This window comes from Rhea americana, unplaced genomic scaffold, assembly GCF_003343005.1.
Source record: "Rhea americana isolate MKP2758 unplaced genomic scaffold, rheAme1 scaffold_50, whole genome shotgun sequence".
NCBI classification, from domain to species: domain Eukaryota; kingdom Metazoa; phylum Chordata; class Aves; order Rheiformes; family Rheidae; genus Rhea; species Rhea americana.
In genome coordinates this window covers 4,789,376-4,802,731 of record NW_028186646.1, presented here as the reverse complement: position 1 = coordinate 4,802,731, position 13,356 = coordinate 4,789,376, and positions in this window count along the sequence as shown.

The window sequence follows — 13,356 nt, the reverse complement described above, 5'->3', positions numbered from 1 at the left end:
TGTAATCTTGGGGTCACTGTTCAGTGGAGGCTCATTCAATCCTAACACTAGGATGCCACAAAATGAAACCAATGTGTTATTTTCCCCTCTCCTCCTTGCAGCTTGATTTAGAGAAGTCAGGTGAACCTTGTTTCAACCTTGTTCTTGGGTTCTAAGTGGTCGTTTCATTTAGGACATTTGACTAAAAGCCCTTTTCATGGAACCAACGCCTGTAGGAAAGATGCCAGCAATTAATGAAAGATGATAAAATAATAAAAGAAGTAATACATTAACTATATATCCTTGCACATTCGGGCAGTCCTTTTCATTATATCCTCTTTATGGACATCCTCCAGCAACATTTGAAGAGCTACTTTATTGCTGTTCTGTGGCTGTTTTGGTTTCCAGGCATTAACAAGTTACTTAAATGCAAACGCCCTCTTCTGCTCCTTCATTTCCTTCTGGTAGATTTGATTCGAATAACGAGGCATTTCTGGTACATTGCATTTACCCCATTTCTGCATGTGTATTAATACTCACATCAAAAGGAATTTGCAGCTTTGACTTTCTTCTTTTTTCCTTCTCCTTATTGCTTACGAGAAGGATATATCTTTTTCTTCAGGCACATCAAGACCAGATATGGGTACTAGTCTCAGCTCCTTAGGGGGTATAAATTACTCAAGCAGGATCCTGCAGGACCATATGCCCGAAACCCTGAACAGATAGGGTTGATGCCCCTGTTGCATCAACACCAGGCCTAGAGGATACCATGGAGATACCAAGGTGGAAGTGTGGTGAAGATGACTGCCCACAGGACTTTAGTCAGAAGGCTGACTACAAATGCTCATCCTCTCCTCTTTCGAAATGCCAATTAGCACAACAGTCTCATATTTTAAGATACCTGAAAAAAAAATACGCATATAAAATTGTATCTTATTTAGAGATGGAGTATTTCTGGTTGACGAGCACAGTACTATATAACCATGGTAACCATGTCATTTTGATTTAGGTGATTTATCTAGTGAGCCAATATTTTCTGAGCAGAGAAACCAAAATTTGAGTCCATCAGCCCACAGAGGTCTCTCAGAGCCTTGAAAATGATGACATCTCCCCCTCCCGGGTTGGGCTGAAATCATGCTGGAGATTTAGGAACCACTTTCTGTCTCACACAAATTTCACAGCTGTGTAACCTCCTTGGTGCCACTTCTCCTAGAACTGGCACAAACACCAGTGTGGAGCTGCCCCATCCAAAGCTTGTCTCAGCTTTTGTGCAAATCAGAAACAGCTCTTCAGGCAATTCTGAAAACAGAGTATCAGGTGGGAACGGCTATTTTTGGAGCCTAGATTTAACATGCAGGTTGGATTATTTTGAGATGAGGAATGCAGATATGGTTAAGACCAAGGAGGAGGTTAAGAGTGAATGATATATTATTTTCTTCATTCATCCGATCCTCCCTGAATGCCCAAAGACTACTCATTAACAAATTTAACAGTGGAAAGGGGACTCAGACTAAGCAGTTTCTAGATTGTCTTTACAATTGTCTTTCTAGATTGTCTTTACAGGATGATTTCTTCAGAGTATTTGTATGTAATAGTTAAATGCTGTATCTGACCTTTCATTCTGAAATAACCTTGTGGCTGTGGAGATTGATGAAAAATGCCAGCATTCACAATGTTATTTTTATTTTGCCTATATACTCCCAGCTTCCTTTCTTTTGAAAATAACTGTTTCTCCAATTCCAGGTATATATTTTTTTAATCCTCAGCTCTTGAACAAGAGTTTGCCAGCCTGGAAGAAGAATGTCAATGAATTGTCAATTCTTTATATTGAGTAATTGATTAATTGGCACAATATTAATCTCTAAATCAGCAGTAATAAATTCTTTAATTTTTAGTCTTGACCTAAAACTACTAAAACACTTCTAATTGCTACTGTAGCTGTTGTAAAATGACTGATTAAACTGCATTCCTATCATAATCTTTGTTGCTCCTAAAATCTCTAATTGATAGTCGCATCAGTGACTCAGTGCCAAGAAAGGAAAAGGATCTTGCTTTGCTTTCTCTCAGGAATGCACTGAATGGAGAAACCTGATGTTTTTCCCTGGCAATATTGGACACTGGCCTCTAATTCTAATTATTGCTGCAATACTATTTATTGTCTGTGCTGAGTCCCGTTGTGCTAAGTGTTACAAAAGCCCAAGACAAAACCATTTGGAAGTCTGAGCGGTGAAGGAGAACATGGGCATTTAGGCAGCACAAGAAAACAATAAAACAACACAATAGGCCAAAACAAAGGGGACTTTTAAGGACAGATTTAATTGTATCTTGTAGTTTCTATAACTATTTTCTAGCAATTCAGCATTGCAAGGAGCTGGAAGTCAGCTTTACCGTGACCCTTGTATGCATTCCTTGGCCCAAATCCTCCCGTTAGGCTGAGCCGTAACTCCTGGGGGCCACAGGCAGACGGGACTAATGAAGACCAGCCCGGAGGTCCCAGGGCCAGGATGGCAGTTTTGGTTTCCTCTGTCCTCACACCTTTACTAGGCTGCACACAGCTCAGCCTGCCCGGACAACCCAACCCACTTGGACTGTCCTCATGTACACACACACTCAGTCAGGGAATATTTTAACCCTATCAGAAGTAAGGGAGATGATTTCTGACAAAGAGGCAAAGCAGAGGATCAGGATCCAGCCCTGCATTCTTTGAAGTCAAGGGAACTGGGAATGTTTTCTAGCAGACAAAATGCAACTTTCTCTTCCTGTGCGAGTTATCCAAATCCCGAGAAACTGGAATGGCAGCTTCATGCTGTAAAAACATTAAAAAAAAAATAAATAAAAAGAAAGAAAGAAGAAGTAAAAATAATAACAGACCTAAATCCTGCTGGATTAAGCTGAGGCCCAACTTTTGAATTTTTGGGAACTAAGTTAGTAGAAAAACTCAGCTAACAAAGTTACAAATGCTTTCCATCTAGGATCCTTGGATTCTGCTCTGTTTTATGCATTATCGACCCAAGTTTTGTAGCTGCCACTTTATTGTTCTGATTCCACATGTAGTTTTCAGATTTTAAAAAAATGTTGAAACTCTACCAGATGTGACCTGGAAAAAAAACTTGAGAAATAATAAATCCAGACCACTGTGTCATTCTGTAAGCATGATTTTAGATATTGTAAACCTTATCTTGTAAGAATTATAGCATTTGACAGGATTATGTTGTAAGTGGACCTATTGTTCGAAATTAAGAGTTTGCAAATTTGAAGCTAAGAACTTGTGTTGCAGCACAGAATTGATTAAAAGAACACAAAATATTTAAAAAACCATCAGAGGGATCAGAGGATAGTATAAGCAACATTATTCCATTTCTCTCCCTGCATATTTCCACAATCCCAAGGATAATACTCTGCAGTTGAGCTCTGCAGGACTTTAGAGAGAGTTACTGGCAAGGCAGAGTGAAATAAGGAGTGGGGAGACCAAAGGTCCTAGCCCAAGTTTCTCCTAGTAAATACGAAGCAAATACCTGTGGGTGCTGATTTAACCTTATGTCTTTTAAGAGATATTTGTTGCTGTTTGGGAGAGTGAGAGCACAAGTGATGGGGAGGGACAGAAACGGGCAGCTCTCTGAGGGCATAGGGCTTCTCATCTCCAGGGACATCCGAGGTGCTGGAAGGCCCCTTCTTTGCAGGTATTTGTTGTGGGTGCTGGTACCAATGAGAAGGTCACCACACAGGTTTGCTGCAGTAGGTCGGCACTAAGGTGGCAGAAGGCTATGGATGAACACTGGTCCTGCAGTGCTGTTTCTCTATGTTTTTGAATCAGCGAAGAATACATTAAAAAAATCTGAACAGGATTTTAATAATATGATCTAGTAAGATTTTTCTGGAGAAAGGGTTTTGTGGGATTTTCATGTGTAGTCTTTGCTTTTGTGGGGAATTTCCTAGTTATAACATTAGCAAATGGTAGGCAGTGACTGAGTGACTGGAGCAATGAGCCTAAGAGGAAACAGGGCTGTGAAGCCAGCCAATTTAATCTTCTCCATATACAATCTTGTAGGTGAGGAGGAGGAAGCTCCAGCTGATGGTCATCTTTCATCAGACATTTGGTTCATTTGAAGTTTTCTCTTTGAGGATTAGAAAGTATAAAAGTAAGGAGCATTAATCATTACTGATTTGGCTGTTAAATTGACCTCTGTAATTCCTTTAGGGCTCCTCTCTGCTTTCAGAACACCCAATTACTCCATCTCATGCTTTCAAGGCAACATGAAAAAGACACTTAAGGAACGGTAATTGCGTCTTTTATTATATGCCTTTTTAAAGAAAACACAAAAAAGTTTGTCTTGTTTCCTAAATAGAAGTAAATAAAATAAAAGGCCTGTTCTACTTCATTGTTGCCTTAAACTTAGCTGAGATTTTGGATTTTGTTCATTTCTGTTTTTCCTAGGAGGGGCTGAATAGCTTGGAAGATGTGTACTAAAATTTCTCCGATCACAGCTATAGGGACGGGGTAACTTTGTCTCCAAACGAAAGAGCTAACAACTTCTATCCCAAATGTCAGTAACTGAAGTGAAACAGCTGTTAAAACCAACCCCCTCAGAAGTCTGACTGATAATCTCAATTCAGAGCTGTCAGTCTCTTGGCTCTTGTGATGTCCTGATTTAAGAGCTGTGAGGCATGATGTATTTCTGGCCCAGGTAGGACCTGTCTGGCTGTCTTTTAAAAAAAAGCAAGCCCTGAAATATTTTCTCCTGAAGCCCAAAAGAATAAAATAAAGCCTAAATACAATAGATTTTAGGCCTTCCTTGAATGTCATGAGAAAGGATAGCAACACCAGTTTAAAAGAAAAAATTTCCAAGTCATCTCTGCTTTGCTGGAGTTCCTTGTTTGGTGGATTTCCTCGGCTTTTGTTACGTGGGGTGCAATTCATTTCTTACAATTCTCTGGCCTTGAAACCTAGGGCTGACCATCTTCACCACAGCCGAGAGCTACTCTGCCGGGCTGGCGTGTCAGAGCAGCAGTGACGGGGGTTAAGGCCGTGCGAGAACCCTCCTCCTGCAGGAACTGAGACACCAAAAACGCTGATCCTGAAAGACTTCTTGCAAGATCTTATATGGCTCAAAAATGATACCGAAGCCAATAAATAGTTGAGTGCTTCTGATTGCTAACTTACAAACACCCTTGGTTGATCTGCATTGCAAGGTTTTCTGTACAGCCCTGGGAGCTATGACTTTGAAAGCTGAGATTCCCACAGAGTCCCCAGCTTCAGGAGCTGGGCTTTAAGTAAATTACCATTTTTACATTGCTAAGTCCGTACTCGACTTGCTTGCTGGGCTGAGGATTAGAGTGCTCAGCATCTGGAAGGAGGGAGCCCAAGTTTACATGATGAAAACTGGAGAGAAGTAGTAAGAGCAGTAGGAGAGAAAAGGAGAAATTCTGGGCTCGGACTGCAGCAATGGGACCTTGCAAGGGACTTCTTCAGCCAAGAGGCTCTCATCCTGCAGGAGAGAAGTTTATAATTCAGTCTGTGCAATGCTCGGTCACTCAGCTGGCCAAGCTGAAGTTACTCCACTGATAAAATGTTATCTCTGCTGTTCTCTGTGTGACTTGTCCTGGTGCAATACAATGCAGTACAGCTTAGTCCTTTTCGTAAGTAATTAACACCAAATCAATTATATGATATTTGCCATGAAAAAGACTGTGACAAATTACTCTGAAAAGTAATTTGCATCAGATATCTTTGGGGAAGAGTATTATACGACTAACTCAGTAACATAAACAGAAATTGAGGTGACTCTTAATAAACCCAACATTTACACATCGATAAACCTTAAAATAGTCCAGATCCTAGATTTTACAATAATCTACAAATGGGTCATTTTTCAACCTACAGACTTTAGAAGATATTTTACTAGACAGATCCAAGGGAGAATTTGAATTGCCAATAACATTTTCCAAAGAAACTATTTTAAAAATTGTTAGAACACAATGTAATGACCTTATCTAACATTTTTAGCTAATGCATTCTGTTTCCTGCAAGTAAGGATTTAGAATAGACACATCCTATTATTTACTTATTAGAAAAAAAAATTAATTCCTGCTCTAAATGCAAATGTCAGTGTAACTCTAAATGCTGGGTTTCCTCTTCAGTATTTGTCATCAAATCCATTAGTCATCTGAATTTTAAGTCCATTTGTGATCAGATTTATTTGCCACATTAGCCAGTGTTTCTTCTAGAATAAGCAGCAGTGGAACATCAAGTGATACTGTTCAGATGATGATTTGAGGGTTGCAGAGGCAAAGCACAAAAGGTATCACTGAACCAGCTTTTGTTTTTTTCCAAATTGATACTTTTTTTAAAAGTCACAATATTTAAAAATAGCATATTGCTACTGCTACAGACAAGAAAGAAAGAAAACTAAATACAACTTGTAGGAAGTCCTTAGGAATAGCAAATTCGAGGAATAAGAAATGCTACCTCAGCAGAGCCATACAATGCACCTTCCACCATTGTTTTGCTACGGTCCAGTAACCAGATTTCAAATATTAAATCACTGAAATGTTGTATCCTTTACCTTTACACTGCTCTTCATATGAAGGTCTGAGTACAGGGCAAACAGGACCATAACTTCATTTTATCAAGCATAAAGAATACAAAAAAATAATCCCCCTAAAAGAACCATGTTGAATTTCTTACATCTTATGAACAAATAAGCAAAAAATGCATTTGAATTTTTTAAAAACCTCCCGTAGTCAAAATTTCTGTAGTACAAAAATATCTAAAGTCTTGCTTCAGGAGGATAACTCAATGAAACCTTCAGTGGAGAGCCATTTTGATGGCTTCATATTAAACAGTGCCTCCAAAAACTGTGTTTGCTTCATTGTCATGGAAGCTGAATGCATGGGATAAATAACAAGAGCAGTCTTGGATTTTTTTTCAGCCCAAGCAGGCTCTAATCATAAAAGGGGATGACTGAACATTTGAATAGCTAGATGGGCTCATGCAGTCTCAACGTCCAAATATAAAATGTGAACTTTGTGCTTTTTTGGGTGTTGGAAAATGTCTGCTTTGCCAATAATGGTCTCATACTAGGAGGGGTCAGTGGGCATGACTCCTATGAATTAATCTAGCCTTACTAGTGTCACCACTACAGAGTTAATCTTCCTTTAGGTTTCTTTTCTTGAGTTAGCTTCACTTGAATTGAATTACACTGCAAACTAACTTTCAAATTGTGCCCGTGTTGTTCTGCATTCTTTCATTTTTTCTGAGCAAGCCTTCCAAGGTCAAATTTTGTAATTTGTGGCACTGGTGGAAGCTGACCTGCTCAACAACTTAATTCCAAGGGAATCAAGGGAAAACATGTCATTTCTTTCTGGGCTCACGGAGAAAAGTGTGAGAAGGCCCTGGATGACCAGAGCTCGTCTGGATTCACATTACCTAGTGGTTTTGTAAGTAGACCAGGCTAATTCAGCATCTCAACCCTGGGTGGCTTATCCAACTTGAGTTAAAAGCACTCTCTCAATCAGATTAAAGGTTTTTGTATGTACGTTGGCCTAAGGCTAGAAATTACACTTCAGTGATGACATCAGCTATCTTTGCACTAAATGCTAGCCATACGCCTATTATCTTTTAATTCTAAAGTTATTTGTCACTTGGTTGCCTGAGCATCGATAATCTGAGCATTTATGAAGGATCAAGGATTAACAGTGAAAAGCAAAATGTTGACAAATAGAACCAATGTGACATTCAGTCCCTTTGGCATGTTTGAACAGGAACAAAAGAAAAGAACTATTGCAAAACTACTGATAGCATTTTTTCTGCCATATAGGTTAATGGAAACATTTGCAAACTAACCCGTTCATTGGAAAGAGGATGAAAAAGACCCATGTTGAACTCTGTTGATCTCTCCCAGTGCTTTCCTGTGTGACCTTGGGCAGTATATTTAGTCTGTCTTTAGTCTTATCTGTTGCACTGCATGTTTTTGCAGCCATGTTTCCCTTTTTCCTGTTGCACCATTTGCTGCTGAGCGCTCCAGGAATGCCTGGTGGCGAGGGCTGCCTCGATGTCTTCCGCACTTTGCTATAGTGATCTGTTCGTCATATTTCATTATCAAATGCAAGGTTAAATACATTATATAGACATTTTAGGCATAAGACTTGCAAGGTTAATGCAAGTACAGCAATAACTGCTCTTTGAATATAATTACACTTTCACTGTATTCACTGTGCTATAATTTTTTTCTAGATCTCAGGGTTACGTTACAGAAAATGTTACTTTCCATCAGGCCTTGCTATTGGATTTGGGGTACAGACTTAAACCAAAATATAAGGTACAAAAGATATCATGTTTTGAGAAACTATTTCCCAAGATATTTTCCATTTTAACATCTTAGTAAATTAATGATCAACAATGACATATAGCTAGCATATAAAATACCATATGACACTGCCCCGTAAAACTGTAATTCTAGCAATAACAATCTAAACAAAGTAAATAAAGTTTCCTGAGTTCAGAAGTTAAATGTATCTATATAACCTGGTTCTCTTTCAGACTGCGTTAGCAGAGAGGTCATGGACAACATAGGCCCAACAAATACATCGCATAGACTGTATATTTTTTTGCATCACGCAATGACTTATTTGCTGGTGTGGCTCCTAAGCACAGGTGCTTTAGCAAAGAAATACGTCAGTTCAAAACAGAGTGAGGAAGAAAAACCGAACTTTCTTAATACTCATTCTAAAAATAACTTCACCACAACTAACAACAAGCAATTATTCATGATGTAGTGGTTCTACCTCCATAGTCAGATAAACAGATGTCCAGAGATTATTTGTGGTGTACTACTTGGTGACTCCTAACCACATTAAACATGCCACTTCATGTAATTTAAAAATAATTAAACTGGAGGCAAGGGATTTAGGTAGCTGCACAATAAAAAAAATTTCCTAAAATCTTCTAGTATAATTTCTGGAAAATTATTAACAGTAGTTGTAAGCAATAAGGAGATCAGATGCATGAGTCAGTCTCTTTCTGAACCAAATTCATGATCTTGTCTTTACTTAAAGTCAGTTTTAAAATATACTATTTTCAGGAAGCCTTCTAAAGAGTGTCTACCATAGAAACAAATCCCATTAAAAAGCTTAATATGAATAAATGAAAATAACAACAGGATCATAGTAATTTTTAAGCTTTAGCCTGTATATCTTTTTACTTCCCTTTTGGCTTTAAGCTACTTTGGAAAGTGAGGAAAAAATCAAGGTCAAGCTGTGTGGTGTAATCTGGCTGCTTTGCAACACTGCATTTTTCTTAAAATGACTGTCATCCCAGTTAGCGTAACAGAGAGATCCTGCAGTCAAACAGAAAATGTGTAAGCAGGAAGGTCACCAGAGATATTCTCCAGAGCCTGGCCAGTCTCAAGCCTGTCTTGTATAATATTTCTATTAGTGACTTTGACACAAACACAAGGAATTTGCCAATGGTAAAAAGTTGAGAGGCACTGTCAATGTTGAAATGAATCCGAACATCCTTCAGAGAGACTGTACAGAATAACCTAAAGTTCTGGCACTCAAAAGTGAGATAAAATTTCATAATTCAAAACAGTGTCCTAGATTAGCGGCATAATAAGAGAAAAATCTGCTGTAAATTGAACTTATCAACTGAAAGTGTCTGAGGAAGAGAAAAGTCAGGATGTACTAGTGCATCCCACGATAATTTTGAGACAACAGTGTTATGCAAGGATGAGAAAAGTAAATGCAAAGTAAATGCCTTTGGAGAATTATTCCAAGGAGTGAAAAGCAAGCGTCACTGTGAAAGGTGAGACCTCCTCTGTAATACAGGGTACAATTCTGGTCAGATGTGTTAACAAAAAATGAACTGAAAGAATAGGCACAAGGCCTCTAGGATGAGGAACGGAATGGGGAGCCTATTTTACAAGAAGACGCAGTCAGTGTGGTTCTTGGAGATGGCATGAGCCAGTCTAACTTCATCTGCTGAACTTCCCTGACTGCTCACTGCACTGGCACACATCATATTTTCTGCTTGGTTATTTTTCTGCCTGTATAATAAACCAAACTGAGAGTCAGATCAGAGCCAGAACCGTTTGCAAAGGGAGCATATGCATGGGCATGAAAGAGGAGGAGGAGAAGAAAATCAGAGATCATTCCTTTCAATGGCAAGAGGTTGCTAAACGGACCTAGCTGGCTTCTGGAAACTGCACCTGACTCAGAAGAGCAAGGCAGAAATAAGATTTTTGTCTGTGAACACAGAGATAAACACCAGGTAAGACAGTGGCCAATGCTGCTGCAAGAACAAACGAGCAGAAACTGGCCATGAACAAAGTTAGGCTAGAAACTAGAGGAAAGATTTTAATCTCTGTATCAGTCAGATTCTGCAACAGCTTTTAATGAGATTAGTAGGGAAAAAGGGAAAACACAAGCACTGAAGAGCAATCAATTATCCAAGGAACAAATTTAAAACAAACAGAAGGCAATACTTTCTCACCTACAGAGTACTCACATGGCAGGCAGTAACAGGACTCCATTCTTGGAGGATGCTGCAGAGGCAAAAAGTATAAATTGACCTAAAAAGGGATCGGCCAAATTCCTGAAGGATAAAGCCATTAGTTTCTGTTTAAGAGAGGCCAAGTGGTCTTAGTACGGAGCTCCACAAATCTGTGTAATGGATTGTCTATACGGAGCCTGTGGTAGCAGGGGACTGGAGTGAATGCTCCAGGATGCCTTTTCAAGCCCTACACTGAAAGCGTATGGATCACAGCAGAGGCGACGGGATCAAATTCCGTGTTCTGTATTACATGAGAGACCTGACTAATGCTTTTATTGGGCCAAAACATTTATTTGTTTCAGACTATGACACCAGATAGTGCAAAGCAAGCAAAGCTTAAAGGCAAATTTCCATTTCTCAGTTTAAAGTATTTTTATTTGTGTAAGGCCTGTTTCTGTACCATTTATTATTGTTATTGACTTCAATAGCTGTAGGAACTAATTGGTAAGTGTGGAAAATGGAACTGGTGGAAGCTGGTGTAGAATTAATATGAAACACAGTTTATATATTTACATTATTCAGTTTACATTATTCAGTTTTTAAATTATAGGTTTGTGCTCCAGACATGCATAATATACCAAATTTACCAAATGGTCACATCCGTGAATTAAACAGTTCCATAAAATATGATATTGCCAACTTTAATATTCAAAAACGACGTATCTGGCCTTGATAATCACAATACATCTTTAAAAATTATAATTTTTTAAAGGAATAAAGAAAATTCTATCTGCATTGAAGTCAATGACAAACCTTTCATAAAGTCAATGACGAAATCCGTATAGGATTCTTTTTAATTGCCTTTTGTTTTTTATGAGCGTTCAGGACTCACCTACTTCCCATTTCTAGTCTCTGTAACTAGAAAATTAATTTTCCTCTTTAACTGACGGTTGGAGCTTTCACACAGTCTAATAACTCAAGAAGTTGTGGCATTAAGAGAAGCTCTAGCTGTCGGAAGGTTTGAACTGCAATTATGAGTCAGCTATAGTGCAAATATTTCCTTTGAACTCATCCTGCAAGAAGAGTGCAGAATGCCTTGCTGGGAAATCTGCTGATCTGGGCATTGTGGGCAGGACTGCTTTCAGGATGAGGGCTGGGAACATGCCACGGCCACCTCCGAGAAGCTGGAAGAGACAAAGCAGGGAGGGCAAGAGGGATGCAAATCCCGGGAGAGCTGCCCTCTCCTCTCCTTCTCCGGAGGCAGAAAGGCTGGGGCAATGCTGTCTGCTTTTAGGACTGTCCAATCCCTTCCTCCTTGCTGCCACCTTTTTTGCCTCGTGCCCTCTCGCAGGAGCAGCCAGCCTTGATCTCCAGATTGCATGGGCAAGTACGCAGTGAGTACACAGACAAGCTCAAAACCTCAAACAGTGCCAGTGGAGTTGATGCCATTTAATAGCAGTCGAATTTATTTTTAGCTGATGTTAGATGACTTTATTTTTCACACTTAACTAACTGTTCATCTGTGGTTGAACTTCTTGGGAGCTGCTTCACACAAGAATACTGATAGTGGAGCTGTAAAGACCTTTTCTGAGGCTGAAAAGGAGCATGAAAGATAGCTGGAAATATCTGCTTGAAAGATAAGAATTAAGCCAAAGGAGGAAAAAAAGAGAGAAATCTGCAAGGAACAGAAATGGCAGGAGGGGCCCAAGAAGGAGGGGAGTATTTAAAACTAAAAATAAATCTCATTTCTCAAACTTAAATATATAAAGCTGTCCATTAAAAAACAGTACAAGATTACATCTCTACAGTGCCAAACAATTAATGACTTTTAAAAACTCTAATAAATTTGGATTTCATCAAAATCTTGTTGCCTGTCACTGACTGTTTCAAGCAAGGACTAGCTCTTAAGGGAGATTAGCACCTGTATTAAAATGTACACTGCTGACATCTTTCCCAGGTACATCAATTATAATTAAAGAGTAATAAGAATGCTAGGATGGACTTCTCAGGCACTTTCAGGCAGGAGCCCCAGCATTTAAAATTAAATCCATTAATTCTAACTACTGTACGTTTGTGATCCCTCAGAGTACAAACTAATTAATTGCTTTTGCAATCATGCCAGTCTTTGTTAATTAAAGATTGTGATTTATTTAATTTGAGCAGGAATGTATCAAGGTGCCCAAGACTGGACTGATAACAGGTCATTAGTTCATATTGTTCAAGACGATCTGGAATCTGATCATGAAAAATGTTTCTAGGTGCCTGACAAAAATTGATTAGCAAAATGGGCCCTAACTGTTTAAAGGAAAGCTCCATATTTTCTTCAACCCAGCCATCTAAAAGTTCATATGTTAAGAAGCTCTTCTCACTCTGAATTGGCTCTGAAATACATTTGAAGATAAAAGGCTTTTTTTTTTTTTTAAAATATATATATATATATATATATATATATATTGTTGGCATTTCTTAGGGGAGGAGACATCCACAGTGCTGTTATCATCTGGAAAGCTTTACTTCTTTACTCTCTTTCCCCAGATAGCAGCCATCATCACAGTGAGACACAAATATTAATGAATGTGTTACCCTGAAAAAATAATGATCAATGTGCTTGTGAGGTAGCAGCATCTCTGCTTTATAAACAGGCAGGTGAGGCAAAGAGCGGGGATTGATAGGACTAAGTTGTAGCTAGTTAGAATAGAGTCTCCTTTGACATAAAAAGAGGTCTCTCCAATAGAGCAGTGGTACTGGCCAGAGACTGATACAGCTCATCTCAAAGCGAATGTCAAAGGAATCACAACATCGATGTCAAAGGGAAACCATGGCAATTAGCTCAGATATTAATGACTCTACAGTAGGCATCTAGAGTTAGATGAGGAGAATCACAGAGT